Source organism: Schistocerca nitens, chromosome 4, assembly GCF_023898315.1.
Source record: "Schistocerca nitens isolate TAMUIC-IGC-003100 chromosome 4, iqSchNite1.1, whole genome shotgun sequence".
In the NCBI taxonomy this organism is placed as follows: Eukaryota; Metazoa; Arthropoda; class Insecta; order Orthoptera; family Acrididae; genus Schistocerca; species Schistocerca nitens.
This window is the reverse complement of record NC_064617.1, coordinates 516,705,685-516,728,355: the sequence shown is the minus strand read 5'-3', so window position 1 is coordinate 516,728,355 and position 22,671 is coordinate 516,705,685. Positions and strand designations below refer to the sequence as shown.

The window sequence follows — 22,671 nt, the reverse complement described above, 5'->3', positions numbered from 1 at the left end:
CGCAAATTGCTGCAGATTTAAATGCTGGGCCATTAACAAATGTCAGCGTGCGAACCATACAACGAAACATTATCGATATGGGCTTCGGAGCTGAAGGCCCACTCGTGTACTCTTAATAACTGCACGACACAAAGCTTTACGACTAGCCAAGGACCGTCAACACCAGCATTGGACTGATGATGACTGGAAGCATGTTGCCTGGTCGGACGAGTCTCGTTCCAAATTGATTCGAGCGGATGGACGTGTATAGGTATGGAGACAACCTCGTGAACCCACGGAGTCTGCACGTCAGCAGTGGACTGTTCAAGCTGGTAGGGCTCGGTAGTGGTGTGGGGCGTGCGCAGTTGGAGTAATATAGGACCCCTGGTACGTCTAGGTACGACTCTGACAGGTGACACGTACGCAAGCATCCTGTCTGATTACCTGCACCCATTCATGTATACTGTGCATTCCGACGGACTTGGGCAATTGCAGCAGGACAATGTGACACTCCACACGTCCAGAACTGCTACAGAGTGGCTCCAGGAACATTTTTTTGAGTTTAAACACTTTCGCTGGACACAAAACTCCCCAGACATGAGCACTGTTGAGCATATCTGGCATGCCTTGCAACGTGCTGTTCAGAAGAGATCTCCACCCAGTCGTACTCCTACGGATTTATGGACAGCCCTGCAAGATTCATGATGTCAGTTCTCTTCAGCACTACTTCAGACATTCGTCGAGTCTGTGCTACCTCGTGTTGCGGCACTTCTGCGTGTTGGCGCAGGCCCTATACGAATTAGGCAGGTGTGCCAGTTTCTTTGGCTCTTCAGTATATGAAGCACAGGAAAAATGTTCCATTCTTTCATGGAAATTTACCAGATTTGTCAAAGTAAATGGTCCATTGGCACAAGAGAGGGATTCGTGGCGGGCCGCATCAAACTAGCCAGAAGACTGGTGACCCAAAAAAAATCAATGTCCCCTCGTATGTACCTCGAGAATCACTACTTTCTTGGACCTTTCTCTGGGTCATCTACGGACACGTTGGTGTCGTTCAATACGACAGAATGTCGCAGTTGACTCTCGCCCTACACCATGCAAGTCTCTGTTGTACGTGTTACGTGGTCAGCGGTAAACGGCGCATAGCAATGCAAGATCTCAACCCAGCTTGCAGTAATTTGTTACCGACGGCTCGTGGTGACACTCTGTCCGTATCCACTGCCAGAATTTCAGCTGTTGAGATCCGTGTTTTTGTCAAAGACAGTTAAACTTTCCTACTATCCCTACCTGGTGTAGTCCTCCTAGAAGGACCTGTGCCTACTATTCCTGCCGCACAGCTGTCCTGCGCCCATCTCACCACCATTCGGTCTGCCACCATTGCAGTTTAGCTAACTGTCTGTGGAGTCTGTCGGTATGAAGCACCCATGACTGTCATGCCAATCGGTAGAGCGTTCTCAGTTTCCGAAAGGTAGCGATAGTCTGCACGTGCACATTCTGTGGATATGCTGTGTTGCGATTTCCACCTGCAAAGTTCGAATAAGGTTAGACTCAACCAATAGCCATTATGTACTAATACTGTTCTTCATATGAAGGGATGTACTGAAAATACTAAATAAGCTCGCATAAATATGAAATGTTTTTAAAAAATATCCCACAGGTATGGAAATAATGAAGCACCAGTTCGCTTAAGGTGTCCATCGTGAAAGAAAATTCATTTCCATCACTGTACAGCAGTGCGTTGAAACAGTATGAACAGTATGATCTTTGTACAGCGCTAGAGAGAGGCACGTCCGCCGCATAGCAGCGGTCTCTTTACTCGCTCCTTGGTGGGACTGGCGTTGACTTCCTCCACGCGTCCCAAGCTTGAAAATCAGGCATCTTAGCTCTGGTCGTAAATCATGGCTGGGAGTTACATACACTGTCCAGTCACATTAATGCGACCACCGTCTACGTTCGACGTCAACAACCTCTCACAGAAAGCAGTTGCCAACATTAGCAGTGAACGGTATGTAAAGCGCATCTGGGGGGACACCGAAAACAATGTAGTCATTGTCGTAATGCTGAAACGGAGCTATTTATCTGACGTGCAAACTAGAATGACCATTGTCTTTCGCGCCAAGTGTGGAAGCATTTCCGAAACGGCTTAAAAGTACATCGTGCGCGGCAAAATGGCACCATCCAAAATCTGCGCCAAAGCAACTGTGGTGCACCGTTAGCCATAGGTGTCAGGGCTGAACGACGACTGCGAATATATGTACGAGCGAACAAATGTTAAACTGTTGAGCAATTGACCGTTCAGATGAACCAAGGGGTAACCAACAGTTCTTCCTCAATGACCGCTCAAAGACTTAGAGGCCTCCGCAGGCGCCTGGTTCGTGCACCCATGCTGACTGCTATTCATCGGCGACGATGGCTGGAATGTTCACTGCAGTACCGCAACTGGACGTCCATTGAGTGGCGACAAGTGACCTTTTCAGATCAATCACGTTTTAAGCTCCACTGGACGTGAAATGTCTGTAACAATCGCTGGAAATGTTCAGGCCGGAGAGGGAGCGTTTTCGTGGTATTCTTGAAAGGCCCAATGGATTAATACAGGTATGCACGACACACACAGTTCATCTCTCCTCTACACGATGGCATCTACCAGCATGACAATGCAACGTGTCACGCAGCTAGCGTGGTTCAAACAACACCAGAATGAGTGTGCCGTACTCCCCTGCCACCAAATGTCCCGGATTTAAATCCAATCGAAAACTGCTGGACCACCTTGATCGTGCTGTTCGAGCCACGGATTCTCAAACGAGAAACCTAGCGCAGCTGGCCACGCCACTGGAGACGGTATGGCTCTACATCCCATTGGTACCCTCCAGAACCTCACTGACTCTTCCTGCACGCCCCACAGTGGTCCGCACTGCAGAAGGTTGTGACAGGTGGCCACATTAATGTGACAGGACTGTGTGTAACGCTGCACTATTGCACACGATACTCTTTAAAGCCTGTACTATGGTAAGTTGACGGGCTTCACCTTAAGAGAAAGGATTTTTGTATAGATTTTGACCGCGTGTACCTGAATGGAGGCAAATCAGACTTACACCCACTCAGTAATAACAATGATACGTCAAGCAATTCCGGAGTGCAACCACACATTAGGACGGACAAGAAACAACACAGCAGATGCTACCAAATTGTTAATAATGCGGTCGCCAGCCTAATTAGGCATTAACTGAGTTTCTTCCCTGTACAAGTTGATGTACGTGCATGCAAAACAACATCTAATAACACTGCATAATATGGTATATTTTAGAACCAGAAAAATCTACTGAACTAATAATTTCACTTTCTGTACTAATATGGACAAGCCATAAATACACAACATTACACTATAATGTTTACTACAAACTTCGTACTGTCTATTGATCTGATTAAAATCGGGCATAGGTTACCCTAGAAATAGCACTTTCAAAACACACGTACAATGTCAATTTTGAAAAAGGTAAAACACTGATAAATTTTGGTTTTATATTGACTTTAGCTTTGCTGGTCAAATCAGTTCAGTACACTTCAGAATTCAAATGAATAGAAAAGAAAAAGGGGGGGGGGGGGGGGACCCTGAAACTGTTATGATCACTGTATTGAAAATTTTGATTATTGAAATCATTAAGCACTCAAGATTTCCAATATATGAGTTACTACTCGTTTTAGATTATTTCCTGCTCATTTAATTACCATTATTTTTATCTCAAATTAATTAAACTTCATTACTAAACTAATTTCAACATTATCTTCCAACTTTGTCAGACCTTTGTTATTTACCTATATATTTATTAACAACAAAGTTCTTTAAACATCATTCTAACATAGATAGGTCTGCAGGTAATTATTATTAACATAAATTTTAATTCTTCATCTCGGGACACTCGGATTGCGCAACATGTGGAAAGGACCCTGTCTAGGTTAGTTGTGAGGATAATTAACTGATAGGACAGTTCTGGTAAAATTTAAGATGTTATTGAACAGTATGGAACAAAAGTAACACTGGTCCATACGAATACAGTACTAAAAGTTCCAACCTGTTCGTATCGATGCGGCGGTCGGCAGGCGGCGAGGCACAAAGCACACATACAATCACAGCAATGGCTCTTGAAGTATCGGCACTTTACTTCTTCATAGCGTCGCAATACTTTTCCATTTAGTGCCTATGGAATATTGCCATGCTGTATAGGCGTCGGAAACGGCACATCCGAGGCTCAACCAAACCACGTTTTCCAGGAGAGCCTCCTCGATCCAGACCGTGTTTCTCAGACCGATGCCCAACTCCGACTACTACTGCTGAGCCCATTATGCCGTGCAGCGCCCGTGTGCATTTTCCCGCGCTCGCCTACCATCCACCTTTTACCGCTCCCCTACAGACAGGGTATTCACCCGAGGTTTTGCATACTACATATCCTAATACATTGCCTACGTATGGACCAGACACACAATTACAACTTTAACATCTTACAACAGTCTCGACATTTGTTACACTTCAATTCTATTACAATATTGCTTGAAATTTGACATAAACATTAATATTCACATCGAAAATTGTTTACAGTTTCTTTAACATAATGGCATGAAACAAAAAAGAAATGAAATTAGAACATCGATTACACTAATTTATCGAAAATCGGAAGAAAATATTATTATATGTACAATAGTACAGCGTTATTGTTGTTACATGTGTATCTAAAAGCTTTGTTGTGAAACGCTCAATGGTCTTTCGATCAGCGACTTTCTTCTTCCTCTCTTGCCGTTTCAAAGTACAGATTAGATTCCTTGCATATTTCTGCTACATTTCCAGTTTATTACAGAGTTAATTAGAGCTGAAAGCGCCACTTTGGTGCAGTGTGCGGCCCACTTGATATTATTAACCGTAGGTGCGCCTGTCCCGCGAGGTGTCGTAAGCTCTGAAGCGGAGACAGCGGACGCGGCCCCCTTTAGGAGAGGCGGTAATTTCCCCGCGGACGGCGGAGGAGGGCGCGGCTGCGGTGCCGGGTTTAATGTGCGGCCACGAGCCGGATTTAGCGCCGTTGAATCTTTCAAGGCGTAGCGACCGTAGCTAGACGCCGGATGCCGCCCCACTGCATACCTCTCGTCGAAATTCGCCTTATAGCCATGCTGGCGGGCGAAACAGGTACTGATTGCTAACTAGTACTGATCGTAATGAGTGACTCTCTTCTCATTATTTTTCAGTGGCTATGTGGCTTGTACTGTTAGTATTCATACCAACGAATATTATAAAAATGTATGTCTGTACGTATGTTTTTCCCACATCTCCTCCTAAACTACTTGATCGATTTGAACCAGACTTGGTACACATATCATTTACTGTCTGGGAAAAAGCGTTGTGGGGATAAGAACCTCCTACCCACCAGAGGAGTCGGGGTGGCGATGCAAAAGAAGTGTAGCCCATTACCCGCAAAAACCCTGATTTTATTCACCCAGTACTTGAAAATGAGAGCACTCATTAGTCTCTTGCAACGAACTTAACACATAATTTCAAACCTTTACGAAACTTTTTTTCACTGGATACACCCACCTCCCCACTTATACAAAATGATGAAAGAGAAAGAATATAACACTTACTACATTTTCGCTGTTCATGGACTAAAACTACCGCATCACGCTTACTTCTTTATTACTAATAAATTTTTCAGACAATATCCACATATTCCGCTGAATGAACCTGCATAATTTCATCATTGTACGAAACCTAATTCAGGAGATTAGATGAAAAAATCATTGAGCTGCGTGAAAATGGAACTTCAGGGCGAAATTCGGTAAACATGCAGATGAAATATGTGTACAAATATATATTAAATGTGGTGTCACCGCCAGACACCACACTTGCTAGGTGGTAGCTTAAATCGGCCGCGGTCCATTAGTACATGTCGGACCCGCGTGTCGCCACTGTGTGATCGCAGACCGAGCGCCACCACACGGCAGGTCTCGAGAGACGTACGAGAACTCGCCCCAGTTGTACGACGACGTTGCTAGCGACTATACGGACGAAGCCTTTGCTCTCATTTGCCGAGAGACAGAATAGCCTTCAGCTAAGTTCATGTCTACGACCTAGCAAGGCGCCATTAGCCTTAGATTGCTTGTATCTAAAGAGTCTCACTTGTATCGCCACAATCTCCAGATGTCTCATCAAGAACGATGTATACAAAGGCTGTATTAAAAGTTAAGTATATTCCAGAAGCTAAGTACTTTTCTTTATAGCATTCATTAAGTCTCCCGTTTCAGACCTCACTCCATCCTTCGTGAGTTAGCGCGTGCATCTTCGCCGCCTCTTTCAATTAGTGTACGTAGTGTTGGCAAGTCTGCCGACACAACAATTTTGGCGACGAGGATGGGATCAGGATCTTGTTCTTTCTCATTGCTTACATTTCCTTGTGTCATGGCTTCGCCAGATGTACTGTCCGAATTTTATCGCTTGCAGGATCAGCAGACGCAGGCCTTATTGGATGCCCTTGGACAGCTCGTCCAGGGTCAACGTGCGCTGCAAAACGATGCGGCCGCCGCCGCTTCCTCGCTACCGCAGCCAACACACGCGGTTGCACCTCCGTTTCGTAGCTTTGACGCAGCCTACGAGACCTGGCCGGAATGGTCCCGCCAATTCGGCTTCCATCTAGCCGCCTACAGAATTCAAGGTAATGAGCGGCAGCCGTTTTTGCTTTCTTGTGTCGGTGTGTCCACCTACCGTGTGATAGTGAAATTGTTTCCCCGACGCGACATAGCAACTCTGTCCTACGAAGAAATTTTGTCTGCTTTAGATGCCTATTTCAAGGAAACGGTCAATGTAGTTGCAAAAAGGTATACGTTCTTTCGTACCAAACGTACGGCCGGTCAGACTAATAGGGAGTGGGTTGCAACATTGCAAGGACTTACTAGGGATTGTGAATTTCAATGTGAATGTGGACTTCCGTATTCAGATACTATGGTGCGTGATGCAATAGCACAGAACGTTTCTGATGTTCGCATACGGGAACAGATTTTGAAACTAGTTAATCCCTCCCTTCAACAAGTGATAGACATATTGGATAGGCAAGACACACCTGACTTTGCTCAGGAATCGTTTGAAACTTCGCCAGCAGTGTGTCGCATTGACCGGCCCGCCGGGCGCGCAGCACGGGACGCTAAATGGCCCTCGCGCACGTCCGCACAGCTGCAGCCTAGCTCGCAAACACGTGTGCCGCGTAAGCATGCCAATGCAGTTCTAAAATCATGCCCGCGGTGTGCAAATAGACATTCGCGTGACAATTGCCCGTCACGCCAAGCTATTTGCTTTTACTGTCATAAGAAAGGACATGTTCAAAGTGTTTGCCAGAAAAAGCTAAGATCAGACAATCAAAACCATTCCAGGCCCTTTGCTTCGCGCCGGAATCGAACCAGGGACGATCTGGCTCGTGGACCTTCGCCCATGGACATTCATGTCGTTAATTCCACCCCGTCCAGTGCCACTTTATCTAACAGTGACTGTGTTCGTCCCACACAACGTGTGCGTCGACGTCGCCGGAAATCCCGTAAAGTCGCAAGTGCTTCTGTACCAGTATCAGTTCAACTTGCACGTGGAAGTCGCTCTTGTCGTCAGCAGGACAATAAACTTTTTGTAGACTTAGACTTTGGAGGCAAAGTGATACCATTCCAGCTCGATACCGGAGCTGCAGTTTCCTTGCTCAATCAAGACACGTACAAACAACTGGGCAAACCTCCGTTCCGTGCCGCAAATGTTCAGCTCAATAGTTATTTAGGACAGCAGATACCTGTGTTAGGACAGTGCAGCCTTCTTGCCACATACAAGGGACAAACAAAACTTGTGTCATTTTACGTTCTTCGTTCTTCTACTGCAGTGAACTTGTTTGGTTTAGATTTATTTCAGTTGTTTAACTTGTCTATCGTAAATCAGGTCCTATTAGTGAACCAGACTGTGCCTTCCGCCAGTGTTTCTCGTCTTTGTGAAGAATTTGCCGACATTTTTGCACCGGGCCTTGGTTGCGCTAAGAACTATGAAGCCCATTTGGAACTCAAAGTGGACGCGCAACCGAAATTTTTCAGAGCGCGCAATGTTCCCCACGCATTGCGTGATGAGGTCGCAAGAACATTACACGGTCTAGAATCTCAAGGTGTCATTGAACGTGTGCGGGCTTCTCTCTGGGCCTCACCCTTAGTAATTTTGCCAAAACCTTCCGGAAAATTTAGACTTTGCGTGGACTTCAAGGCAACTGTGAATCCACAACTTGTGACGGCTACTTTTCCTTTGCCCCGCCCGGAAGATCTTTTTGATAAACTGTGCCCGGGTGAATACTTTTCGAAATTGGACCTAGCAGATGCTTACTTGCAAATACCAGTGGACGAAGAATCCCAGCGCGTCTTGGTGGTTACCATGCATCTTGGATTGTACCGCTTCAAAAGACTGCCATTCGGGTGTGCATCCGCCCCTGCATTGTTTCAGCAATATCTGCAAACTGTTTGTGTGTCGGTCCCTACTGCTGCGAACTATCTGGACGATATTGTGATTTCCGGAAAGACAGAAGCCGAACATTTAGAAAATCTACGAACATTATTTCAGGTCTTGCGACAAAATGGTCTTCGATTGAGGAAGGACAAAAGTGTGTTTTTTGCTCGTGACTTACCGTATCTGGGACATGTAATTAATGCCCAAGGCATACATCCGAGTCCAGGGCACCTCCGTGCCATACAGGAGTTACCTTCGCCACAGACCTTGAAACAGCTACAGAGTGTGTTGGGAAAAATTAATTACTATGCCAGGTTTGTGCCGCGCGCTTCTTCCATTTCAGCTCCGCTTCATCGCTTATGCCGTAAAGGTGTTCCGTTCATCTGGACGACGGAATGCGAACGCGCCTTTCGCCGGTTGAAATCGGCGTTGCTTTCAAATACTTGCCTTACGCCATTCGATCCCCAGAAACCCCTTTTGTTGAAGGTCGATGCATCGGAATTCGGGATCGGTGCTGTGCTTGCGCACAAAGATGGATCGCGTGATCGTCCTATTGCCTTTGCTTCAAAATTGCTCTCGTCTGCGCAACGCAATTATTCCCAGATAGAGAAAGAAGCTTTAGCTCTCATGTTTGGTGTTACTAAGTTCTATGATTTCTTGTATGGGCGTCACTTTACCATCATCACAGACCACAAACCTTTGACATCGCTTTTTTCATCCGACCAAGCCTGTACCTCCACGTACAGCGCAGAAATTCATTCGCTGGTCTCTTTACCTCTCGCAGTACCGCTACGATATCGTGTATCAGTCCACTGCTAAGCACGGAAACGCTGATGCATTGTCCCGTTTGCCTGTTGCTGAGGATACAGCATTCGATTGTTCCGAACTTGCTTGCATGTTCATTGATTCGGAAACCGATGACGTGGTCGCATCGTTTCCGATTGATTTTCGTCGTGTCGCTACAGCCACAGATGCTGACCCTGTCCTTGCTACTGTTTTGCGTTTTGTTGCTACGCAATGGCCCTTGTCAAAGTCACGGATCGAGGATCCATTGGTTCGCCGATTTTTTGCTCACAAGGAGAGACTTTTTGTCCGGCGTGGTGTTTTGTTGTTGCGTTCGGATAATGATCAATCCAGAGTCGTGGTCCCACGTTCGTTACAGTCCTCTGTCTTACGGCTTCTTCACCAAGGACATTGGGGTATAGTGCGAACGAAACAACTTGCTCGTCAGCACTGTACTTGGTTCGGAATCGATGCTGCGATTACGAAAATGTGCTCTTCTTGCGTGGCGTGTGCTGAACAACAATCCGCCCCGCCGCGGAAATTCTTTGCATGGCCGACGGCCACTTCCCCTTGGCAACGCTTGCACATAGATTTTGCTGGTCCATTCTGGAATGCGCGATGGTTGGTTGTTGTCGATTCCTTCAGTAATTTTCCATTTGTTGTCCGGATGTCTTCCACGACGTCATCTGCCACAATCCAAGAGTTGTCTGCTATCTTTTGCATTGAAGGTCTTCCCCAGACTATTGTTTCCGACAATGGCCCACAATTCATGTCCGCAGAATTTCAGTCATTCTGCAAGGCCAATGGTATTCAACATCTGACATCCGCGCCGTTTTCGCCTCAGTCAAACGGTGCCGCTGAACGGTTGGTCCAGACTTTCAAGTCACAGATGTTGAAGTTGAAAGAGTCGCATTCTCGGGAGGCCGCATTGTTGCTCTTTTTGTCCTCGTATCGCTCTCAGCCCCACGATGGTCGCTCGCCGGCTGAGTTGCTCCACGGTCGTCCTCATCGAACCTTGATGTCTTTGCTGCATCCGCCGCATAAGGTTCCAGTGCAGCGGCAGACTACTGCTTTTGCTCCTGGCGACGTTGTTTTCCATCGCAACTACCGCGGTTCACGGCGTTGGCTCGCAGGGCGCATTCTTCGCTGCCTCGGCCGCGCGATGTATTTGGTTTTGGGGGCCTCTGGTGACGTGCGTCGGCATCTCAATCAGCTGCGCCTCTGTCGTCGCACGGGTTCTGCCGCTCCCCGTCTGCTTTCAGCGACGGTGCCGTCCGGTCAGCGCCCTGGGGACCCATCTACTGGCTCGCCTCATCCCCAGGTGTTACCGACGCTGCCTTCCATTTTGCCTCATGGCGACGCGCCGCCGCCGCCGCCTGTTCTCCCGCCAGCGCCGCCCGCAGTGGACGCTTCGCTGCAGCCGCCAAGCGCCTCCCTGGGTCACGCGCCGCTGCTCGCTTCCCGTGACCGGCTGTCCTCCACCATGGAACTCTTGCCCGCTCCGGACCAGATGTCGTCTTCGCCCGTCGGGTGCCCCGACCACATGGAGGTCGACCCTTCGGCCCCTCCTGTCTCTCTACGGGCGCATACACAGCATGTTAACGTGCACCCTGGACTAGGTTTTCAGGCGTTTCCTAGCTCCCCTCGAACCGAATGGCCGGGTGCGGGTGGCACAGCCTCGCCTGTTGTTAGGCTCCCCACCTCATCGCATACGTCAACATGGGCTCCTCCCCACGGCGGGCGGAAGCCTTATAACACGACCGTTCGCCGATTTGCGGGGGAGGAATGTGGTGTCACCGCCAGACACCACACTTGCTAGGTGGTAGCTTAAATCGGCCGCGGTCCATTAGTACATGTCGGACCCGCGTGTCGCCACTGTGTGATCGCAGACCGAGCGCCACCACACGGCAGGTCTCGAGAGACGTACGAGAACTCGCCCCAGTTGTACGACGACGTTGCTAGCGACTATACGGACGAAGCCTTTGCTCTCATTTGCCGAGAGACAGAATAGCCTTCAGCTAAGTTCATGTCTACGACCTAGCAAGGCGCCATTAGCCTTAGATTGCTTGTATCTAAAGAGTCTCACTTGTATCGCCACAATCTCCAGATGTCTCATCAAGAACGATGTATACAAAGGCTGTATTAAAAGTTAAGTATATTCCAGAAGCTAAGTACTTTTCTTTATAGCATTCATTAAGTCTCCCGTTTCAGACCTCACTCCATCCTTCGTGAGTTAGCGCGTGCATCTTCGCCGCCTCTTTCAGTTAGTGTACGTAGTGTTGGCAAGTCTGCCGACACAACATTAAACATTGTGAAACATATCCGACATGTGCGAAGCCGTGGATAAAAAGCTCCTCCTAAACCCCTGGATCGAATTCAGCCAAACTTGGTACACATGTTACTTACTATTTGGAAAGAAATACTGTGTGGGAAGAACCAAGAATCTTCTACTGGGGTGGGGGTGATGGACATGGAGGATTGGGGCAGGACTGCATAGAGAGGCAGAAAAGGAGAAGAAGGAGGTGGACACAGATATGGGAAGGAGCAGATGGACAGAGAGAGGAGGAGCAGGAGATGGACAGAGAGACAGGGGAGGTGGAGATGGACTAACAGATTTGACTAAATAGACACCCCGGCAACGCCAGAAGTGAACTAGTTCGGACATGAAAGTGGAACATCGAGAAATACAAGTTCTCGCCTTTGACTGGTGGTGCCTGACGAATTTCACTGCGGTTTTTTCTATGGGAGAGCCACCTACCTTCCCTACAGCTTCTATCGGGCTCATTATTTTTTGCTCTCTCATCTTGGTCTCGTTTGCCATTATCTTATGTATTTGCAAATTTGCTACTTTTGAAATTAATCTTATAATCCTGTGAAAGTAAATTTCTTCTCTCCGTAAACAGTGATATTCCTCAGTAAAAAAGTCTCAGTTTCCCCACCAAAAGTCCTTCCTTCTTGAAATTTGATGAAAAGGATGTTGTTGTTGTCTTCATTCCTGAGACTGGTTTGATGCAGCACTCCATGCTACTCTATCCTGTGCAAGCTTCTTCATCTCCCAGTACTTACTGCAACCTACATCCTTCTGAATCTGCTTAGTGTATTCATCTCTTGGTCACCCTCTACGATTTTTACCCTCCACGCTGCCCTCCAATGCTAAATTTGTGATCCCTTGATGCCTCAGAACATGTCCTACCAATCGGTCCCTTCTTCTTGTCAAGTTGTGCCACAAACTCCTCTTCTCCCCAGTTCTATTCAATACCATCTAATCTCCAGCATTCTTCTGTAGCACCACATTTCGAAAGCTTCTATTCTCTTCTTGTCCAAACTATTTATCGTCCATGTTTCACTTCCATACATGGCTACACTCCATACAAATACTTTCCGAAACGACTTCCTGACACTTAATCTATACTAGATGTTAACAAATTTCTCTTCTTCAGAAATGCTTTCCTTGCCATTGCCAGTCTACATATTATATCCTCTCTACTTCGACCATCATCAGTTATTTTGCTCCCCAAATAGCAAAACTCCTTTATTACTTTACGTGCCTCATTTCCTTATCTAATTCCCTCAGCATCACCCGACTTAATCCGACTACATTCCATTATCCTCGTTTTGCTTTTGTTGATGTTCATCTTATATCCTCCTTTCAAGACACTGTCTATTCCGTTCAACTGCTCTTCCAAGTCCTTTGCTGTCTCTGACAGAATTACAATGTCATCGGCGAACCTCGACGTTTTTATTTCTTCTCCATGGACTTTAATACCTACTCCGAATTTTTCTTTCGTTTCCTTTACTGCTTGCTCAATATACAGATTGAATAACATCGGGGAGAGGCTACAACCATGTCTCACTCTCTTCCCAACCGCTGCTTCCCTTTCTTGTCCCTCGACTCTTATAACTGCCATCTGGTTTCTGTACAAATTGTAAATAGCCTTTCGCTCCCTGTATTTTATCACTGCCACCTTCTCAATTTGAAAGAGAATATTCCAGTCAACACTGTCAAAAGCTTTCTCTAAGTCTACAAATGCTAGAAACGTAGGTTTGCCTTTTCTTAATCTAGCTTCTAAGATAAGTCGTAGGGTCAGTATTGCCTGACTTGTTCCAATATTTCTATGGAATCCAAACTGATGTTCCCCGAGGTCGGCTTCTACCAGTTTTTCCATTCGCCTGTAAAGAATTCGTGTTAGTATTTTGCAGCTGTGACTTATTAAACTGATAGTTCGGTAATTTTCACATCTGTCAACACTTGCTTTCTTTGGGATTGGAATTATTATATTCTTCTTGAAGTCTGAGGGTATTTCGCCTGTCTCGTACATCTTGCTCACCAGATGGTAGAGTTTTGTCAGGACTGGCTCTCCCAAGGCTGTCAGTAGTTCTAATGGAATGTTGTCTACTCCCGGGGCCTTGTTTCGACTCAGGTCTTTCAGTGCTCTGTCAAACTCTTCACGCAGTATCGTATCTCCCATTTCATCTTCATCTACATCTTCTTCCATTTCCATAATATTGTCCTCAAGTACATCGCCCTTGTATAGACCCTCTATATACTCCTTCCACCTTTCTGCTTTCCCTTCTTTGCTTAGAACTGGGTTTCCATCTGAGCTCTTGATATTCGTACAAGTGGCTCTCTCTTCTCCAAAGGTCTCTTTAATTTTGCTGTAGGCAGTATCTGTCTTACCCCTAGTGAGATAAGCCTCTACATCCTTACATTTGTTCTCTAGCCATCCCTGCTTAGCCATTTTGCACTCCCTGTCGATCTCATTTTTGAGACGTTTGTATTCCTTTTTGCCTGCTTCATTTACTGCATTTTTATATTTTCTCCTTTCATCAATTAAATTCAGTATTTCTTCTGTTACCCAAGGATTTCTACTAGCCCTCGTCTTTTTACCTACTTGATCCTCTGCTGCCTTCACTACTTCATCCCTCAGAGCTACCTAGTCTTCTTCTACTGTATTTCTTTCCCCCATTCCTGTCAATTGTTCCCTTATGCTCTCCCTGAAACTCTGTACTACCTCTAGTTTAGTCAGTTTATCCAGGTCCCATCTCCTTAAATTCCCACCTCTTTGCAGTTTCTTCAGTTTTAATTTACAGTTCATAGCCAATAGATTGTGGTCAGAGTCCACATCTGCCCCTGGAAATGTCTTACAATTTAAAACCTGGTTCCTAAATCTCTGTCTTACCATTATATAATCTATCTGATACCTTCTAGTATCTCCAGGATTCTTCCATGTATACGACCTTCTTTTATGATTCTTGAACCAAGTGTTAGCTATGATTAAGTTATGCTCTGTGCAAAATTCTACCAGACGGCTTCCTCTTTCATTTCTCTCCCCCAATCCATATTCACCCACTATGTTTCCTTCTCTCCCTTTTCCTACTCTCGAATTCCAGACACCCGTGACTATTAAATATTCGTCTCCCTTCACTATCTGAATAATTTCTTTTATCTCATCATACATTTCATCAATTTCTTCATCATCTGTAGAGCTAGTTGGCATATAAACTTGTACTACTGTAGTAGGCATGGGCTTCTTGTCTATCTTGGCCACAATAATGCGTTCACTATGCTGTTTGTAGTAGCTTACCCGCACTCCAATTATTTTATTCATTATTAAACCTACTCCTGCATTACCCCTATTTGATTTTGTATTTATAACCCTGTATTCACCTGACCAAAAGTCTTGTTCCTCCTGCCACCGAACTTCACTAATTCCCACTATATCTAACTTCAACCTACCCATTTCCCTTTTTAAATTTTCTTTCTCCTGATAACGACGTCCTCTTGAGTAGTCGCCGCCCGGGGATCCGAATGGGGGACTATTTTACCTCCGGAATATTTTACCGAAGAGGACGCCATCATCATTTAACCATACAGAAAAGCTGCATGCCCTCGGGAAAAAGTACGGCTGTACTTTCCCCTTGCTTTCAGCCGTTCGCAGTACCAGCACAGCAAGGCCGTTTTGGTTAGTGTTGCAAGGCCAGATCAGTCAATCATCCAGACTGTTGCCCCTGCAACTACTGAAAAGGCTGCTGCCCCTCTTCAGGAACCACACGTTTGTCTGGCCTCTCAACAGATACCCCTCCGTTGTGGTTGCACCTACGGTACGGCCATCTGTATCGCTGAGGCACGCAAGCCTCCCCATCAACGGCAAGGTCCATGGTTCATGGGGGTAGGGATGAAGAGGATAACATCTGCAATTATTATCCTTCTTTAAATGAAAAGAAAACCATGTGTCGACAAATGTTCATACGCCATTGCAAAACATTTTTAAAAAACCATGCGGAAAATAGATACTGCAGTAATCGCAGTATCAAAAAGAACTATATATTCCAAGTCCATGACTGAAAATAAAATTATTCCACTAAATTGTTCATTCTGAAGTGAAGGGAGCTCGTGAGCGGAAAACATGCCGCTGGCGGCATTCTGCATTCCTCCGGCACAAGACACTTAATACCAGTACAAAACAATAGTCTGAACTAAAACAAGACACTAAAAAAGAGGCTAATAAGCCAACTGGAAAGCTTGCATTAGGTAAGGCGAGATATTGGCAAGGAAAGGGAGGGGCTAGGGTGATGGCGGTGATGGGGCTATTATGGGCAGGAGTAAAACAATACGGAGGAAGTTGTTGAACAGACAGCTATAACTACAGAATAAAACTCAGTCATCAGTTTACACTGGTCAACAACAAATTTGTTTTAAAAATATATCGCAGTCCTTGAAATCGCGGTATATTGGTTAGTCTTCTGTTGCTTGACGAAAATTCTGATATTTAATTGTTGAAAAATGATCCAGATATACACAAGAAATTAACTAACATGACCCTCAGTTCAGAAATCTACCCCCAGGAAATGAAGGTGTCTTGGCAGCACTGTCGATGAATCATTCTTGAACACACAATCATGTTGCGTTTGTTGTGACGCGTCTCGGCTTTGACAGTTCTGGCAATCGTTGGAAGTAACTGCTTGTTGTTCCAACTTCATGAAGTTTGTGGTTTGTGTTTTGTGTTTGTTCAGTAGAAGCACTGTCCCGTAATTGAGTGAATAAAGCACATTTTTTTTATTATATCTGTGGCAGTTAACTAAAAAACAGCAAAAACGGGAACTTGATCCCCTTGCAAGAAACCCTTACAAATTTCACTTCGGGTGCAAGGTTGGCGACCAGGAAAAGAACTGGAACACCCCACATATGCTGAGTGCTGACAGGCTGGATAAAAGAATCACATTGCATGATATAGACAGAACCAACGGCTCACACAGTAGAGAGCTATTCTTGTCCGACAAAAAGAGTGCAATAACATTGAAAACATTGAAAACTTACCATTTTTCATAAGGCCTTTACGCCACAGTAAATGATTGCTGATACCAGTGCCTCCTGAAAACGTGACAGTGAGTGAAGACGAATACACACACACACACACACAGAAGAGAGCGAAGGAGATTAACTTGGCGACCCAAGGTTTGAAGGCCACCGTGAATCAAATGCGCCGCACTTTTCCTCTCAAGGGCATCCATCTCACCCGTGATTTAAATTTGTCGAAACAACAGAATGTCCTTCTAGTTTCGTGATTGAAAAGATGAAATCTTCTTCTTCGCAATCGTGAATGCCACCCTGCTTTTTTTTCTGAATATTCCTCTATAGTAAGTGGCATGATTGTTTCGTTGCGCATGAAAAAGATGTCACGGCAAATGCAAAATTTTCTTAATGTTTTCTCCAACCAGGGCTAAGCCAAGTCAAATCGGGCCAGCACGCCGTGTAGCATTTAGAATGACGAACAGACAGACAGCCGATACTTCCGACATTATGGCGCACCTCGGAAGTTATTGCGTAACTGCGCTCTAACGAGAAGTCTTAATCGTTAATTCAGCAACATGGCCTCACTGAGGAGGGCTCTGACAACACAGTTGTAAACATTTACGAAAAAGATCGTTACATGAAAACTTAAACTGGATCTGGATTCAGGGTCGAATTATGTTCCAGATCTTCAGATTCTTGAGCGTCTGAGGGACACTTAAAGGAACTATCGAGTATGGGCGTCAGTTGTGAATGCATTAACACAAAAAGATAACAGGTAGGCTTTTATACCTCTTAGGAGACGTATAGCCTTCGATAAAATATCTTCATCTTTAATTCTGTGGAGGTATCGCTTCCGTATCGACCACTTTCTTTGATAAACGACGCACTGAAGCCACTGTCATGCGTAAAGTGTAGTAAATAATCGCAGTCTGTTCGGTCATTAGCTTTGTCGCAATTCAGAAAACATATGACCATACAGGTTGTGCCGTGCTGCGATGCATTTCGAACTCCCGAACAATAAGAAAATAAATTATAAAAGTGTAATTCTTTTGTATTTCAAAAGCTGTGAAAACAAATTCGGGTCATCAATGCTCATTCCGTCTGTCAGTGTGTATATAGCAACAGTGACCTATCTCGCAGATATTTGAGACATGTACATTGTGTGTATACCATTAGTTATGCTCAGGTACCGTGCTTTAGTAGGCAAAATTGTTGTGCTCTCCGTCAGGGCGAATTAGATCTAGGCTTAGTAGTCTGGACAGCCGTATCAGGGACGGACAGTTAGGTAGACTGCAGGCGAGGGCCCTGTCCGAGGACAGTCAGCCCGTGTCTGCCAAGGCTGGGGCTAAGGCACACAGTTCAGGGCCAGAACCAGAAAACGCGAGTAGAATTTGCAGGCTACTGAATCATTCTATCTCCACTTTGCAAAATTAACGTTCTTCACGCCAAACAAAAAACCTGAGAAAAACAACAAATCTGACCCAATCACACCGACCGAATCTCAACAGTCACCAACCGACCCCCAACAATCTTAGTCCGACCCACAGCCCGGTACTCATTGTCAAACCAACGACTTTCTTCGTGAAACGGAATCTCTTGAGGTACATGACGACGAATGTACTCAAAAGGTACACTACAGGCGGGACTCGAGATGAAACTCTACTGCGTCCGCAGAATCCGATGATAATCCAGTAAAGTTTGATCTGGACATGCAAGTTAGAATTGTTATCATTGAAAATCTGGACATCAAGGAAACCGTACTAAAGCAGTTCAACGTTGCAGAGTTTGCGATTGACATAAATTTCAGGAGTGTCAAGCTCACCAACTACCAAACTGACTTTGAAACCAAACTAAAAACAGCCACTGGTACCGCTTGCATACCGAAAGCAACTGTCGAGACAATAAACCCACGCAATACACCACATCCTGATTGGAAACCACATGGACCCTTCCTAGGTGTCGTCATCACTAATGTCGAGCACGATGTCACCAACGAGGAAATCGGAGAGGAACTAAAGATGCAGGGATATCAATTCAAAAAAGCAACGCGCATCTACTCACGACTCACAAAACGACCCATAAAAAAAAAAGTCATCTGGTCACAAGGAAACCATTGACAAACTTCTCGCACATCACTTCAGGATGCAATGCATACCACAATAAGGTGGAACCATCCTACCCACTACCTCCGCAACCCACACAATGCAAAAAATACAACAGTTTTCAGCACATCTCCGGAAACTGTTGTAACGAAACCAAATAGGAAATGTTAGATTTTCAAGTGCAAATTAGATTCTAAAAAAGAAACACCTAAATGCAGCAGCTGCAGTGCTACTCGCCTCGCTATCGATCCAAACTGCTCAGAAAGATAGAAGCAACACTTCTTAGCCGACAGAACAGAGAGGATTGAGTGCATTGATGAACCAACTTAACCGCGTTCAGGAATGTTCACAAAATTAAAACATTCTGGGTGCATTCACCACTGCACTACTCAGCATTTTCCGGAACGTGGATCCCTCATTACGGAAACGATAAAAAAGATTTCCAGAAAGTTTCTCCGGCGGGATATGGAAATTACGCACGCCTCGAATAATACATACAACTACATCAGCAACTCGAGAAACTCATCTGCCCAAGTCTTACCTAGTGCTATACTCTACAAATTTGGTAATCTTGTCATATTCACGTCCAGAAAAGACACTGCAACTATATGCTTTGCCAATGCAAATGGTTTTAGTGCTACAAAGAAGCTCCTAGAAAACAAAATATTACAGTTATTGGAATTGCAGCAATCAAATGATTTGGTAAAGACATAGGCTTCCCGATTATGTATGCCACAGGTTAAACAAACCCAAAACAGGCAGAGGAAGATGTTCACAAGGAGGAGTCGCCATTTTTCATACAAACCAACTGGCCACTGTAAACTTGATTTACCAGAAAAACTTAACATCCACCAAGCAGTTGTCCTAGAAATAGTAGGAAAATACAGGAAACCGATCTTCTTCGAAACTGCATATGTACATCCCGCTGACGATCTAACAATAGATCTCTTTGATTACATCTCTACACTTGGCCCAGAAATTATCACAGGAGACTTTAATGCCAGATCCATTGTTCTTAGTGACAAAATAAGTAATAAAACCGGCGATCTCCTCATTGCAGCTCTAAACGACAGTCTGGTCCACGTGGAAAACAATTCACCAATTTTCGTCAAACACACTGGAACCTTCGTAGTTGATCACATTATTTGCACACCGAAAAATGCTAGTCACTGCAGTGAAGTGGAAATATGCAATAGTATTTCCAGCGGCCACGATCCCATCATCATACGAAAAACGGTTATTACCCACGTCAAAAATGAGAAACACAATAGGAAAACTTTCATCGACTCCAAAAACCTTAATATAGAACATTTCGGAACAGAAATTTTAAGCAAAAAGCCCAGCACGACAGCCATTAATACCACAGAAGACCTTAAAAACTATAATCAGCTAACCATCCAAACGATACAGTCAGCTGTCACTAACAATGCACCAAAGAAAACCATCATAGAACATAAGGACAGACTACTTAAACTTATTCTTAACTTAATCAAATAAAAAAAGAAAATTTTGCAGACAAATTAAACGACAACGTATTGAAAGTGGAAAAAAAGGAATGGAACCATCTGCATAATCAAGTTAGATCAGACATCCGTCAATTCAGAGCAAATAGCTGGGAACGTTAGTCAGAAGGACTTGACCCACGTAATCTTACTCTCTTTAAGAATTAATTCAGGAGGATAACGGGCAAAACCGTCAGCGAATCGATGACCACATCACGGCGGACGAAAGGCAGAAGACTTAAATATTCCGCGATTTACTCGAAAAAACACACGATCACGCACAGGCCCCAAAATCTGATGACAATCGCGAAGAAATTATACTAGGGAACTGCATTCACTTATGTATAAAAACAACGCAACAGCCGATCATCCACTATTGGAAGAAATAGCAGAATATGAGATAGCCCCTGCCATACCGAGCGGCAAAAGTGCAGCTCCTGGAAATGACGACATTGGACGATTTCATCTCGAACTACTTCTACTATAGGGACATGCACTATGATCTTTATTTAATGCAGGCTTAACTCAGAAAACTGTACCATTCCGAAATCACATTTCTGTTTGTTTTGTCCTTAATGCAAGAACAGTCATTCGAGTCATTCAAGTTATAGTATAGTTAAAGGAAGTAGATTAATAGAACTAAATTGAAGCACATTTTTGACTGCTAGTTCCGGTACTTTCCCGGAATGTGTGAAACGTCAACAGTGCACACAGCACAAATCGGTCCTGTATGAATGCACCGTGTATGTTTTCTCGGACATGCGCATTCATATAATTGATTCACCTCGATGGGCAATAAATCCACCACCTTCAGTGCGAAGGCACAGTTACGCTCGACCTCCTGCGGAAATCTCAAAGTAGCAAGCATGGATGACATGGATAGGACTGCGGATACGTAGCGCTAGGTGGGACTGTGAATTGGCCGGGGGGTGTGCCCAGATACTCCGAGCAACTGCGATTAAACACTGTGTCCGTATGACGCAATGGTTAACGTCAGTGCCTTGTAAGTAGCGGACCCCTGATTCGAATCACATTCCGCCGCATATTTTTACTCGTCGCCGCTGTTTCTGCATGAAGTTCCGATGCAGTTGTATCAATGGTTCCTTCCCTTTCGTTTCCTTTCCTTTCTCTCCGATCCACGTTCAATTTCCATTATAAAAGCAGTCCGCCGTACGGCGAAACCGGCCTAATCCCGTGAGTATAAGTGCTGTGTACCAGCAACAGATGGCGTGAATGCCTGGTGCGAGAACTGAATGTCCCCGACATCAGTTAGTTTGATCTCACTACGTCTCTTACAAATTGTTCAGTTTGATTGTAATATTCCATCTGATCTGAGCTGAAAGGAAGGATTAGTTCTACTTTACAACTCATTACACTATGAGTTCACTTTAACGATAATGTAATACATTTTCACATTGTGTAGTGCAATCATCACGCAGCGAAAAAGAAGCAAAATTTGTAACATTTCATTGTTGAGCAGTCAAGAAATAAAGCAAAATGTGATCTGTGTCGACAGTCATGCTCAGACAGACAAGGGTTCACAACAAATTAAAAAAAAATATTTATACCAAATTACGTTCGGTTACGGAAATAACGAGTAACGAATACTTTGTAACGCGTATGTATCTCGACAGTACCGAATACATGTGATACAAACTTTAGTTGTCACCTTTCCATCCCTATACTGGGTAGCAGCGAGTGATTCGCGTATACAATCAGCTTCGACGCCAACACTGGATGGCTCCGTGATACAAAAGGTTGTGACAGGTGTTGATCGATGGACCATGCAGGGGACGCCCCATTAACTTCAGCTGTGTAGGGAACACAGCATGTGAAACCTGCATCGCTGAGGTCCAGGGGAGCGGCATCGCACATCCAGTTACGTAGTTACGTGGGGCCGCCATTTGCGCAAATACAAGCTTGACCCTCGTAAACTACTAACCCTTTACGACCATCAGTATTAACATAAGACAGTATAGGTCTTTTCAAGTTCATACGTACAATTCGAACGCTAAAATACAAATGCTAAAGATCTGCGAGTGGAATAATTTACAAACGTGTTGGACTCACTGGCGGATTTACAAATGTTGCACGCCTAGGCACACCATATTATATGCGCTCCCCCCCCCCCAAAAAAAAACGTTTTAAAAAATGTTCAAATGGCTCTGAGCACTATGGGACTTAACATCTGAGGTCATAGGTCATCAGTCCCGTAGACGTAAAAATACTTAAACCCAACTAACCTAAGGACATCACACACATCCATGCCCGAGGTAGGATTCGAACCTGCGACCGTAGCAGCAGCGCGGTTCCGGACTGAAGCGCCTAGAACCACTCGGCCACAGCGGCTGGCAGTATGTCTTCATACAGGGTGGTTATAATTAAGCTTTTGTTACTTGGTCCACTATAGACACAAATTTATTTACCGTATGGGTACCAATTTACACAGATGAAGTACTGACTGTGAGCTGAAGGATATGCGTTGTTAGTACCGTTACTGTATGACTCGCCGCT

At 44.9% G+C, this 22,671-nt stretch overlaps 1 protein-coding gene across 1 annotated transcript in view; it reads right to left on the bottom strand.

Annotated features, from left to right (window-relative positions):
* Nucleotides 1-22,671, bottom strand: part of LOC126252408 (dual specificity protein phosphatase 22) — a 571,353-nt gene that overhangs the window by 413,774 nt on the left and 134,908 nt on the right. The gene's annotated exons all lie outside the window — the stretch shown is intronic.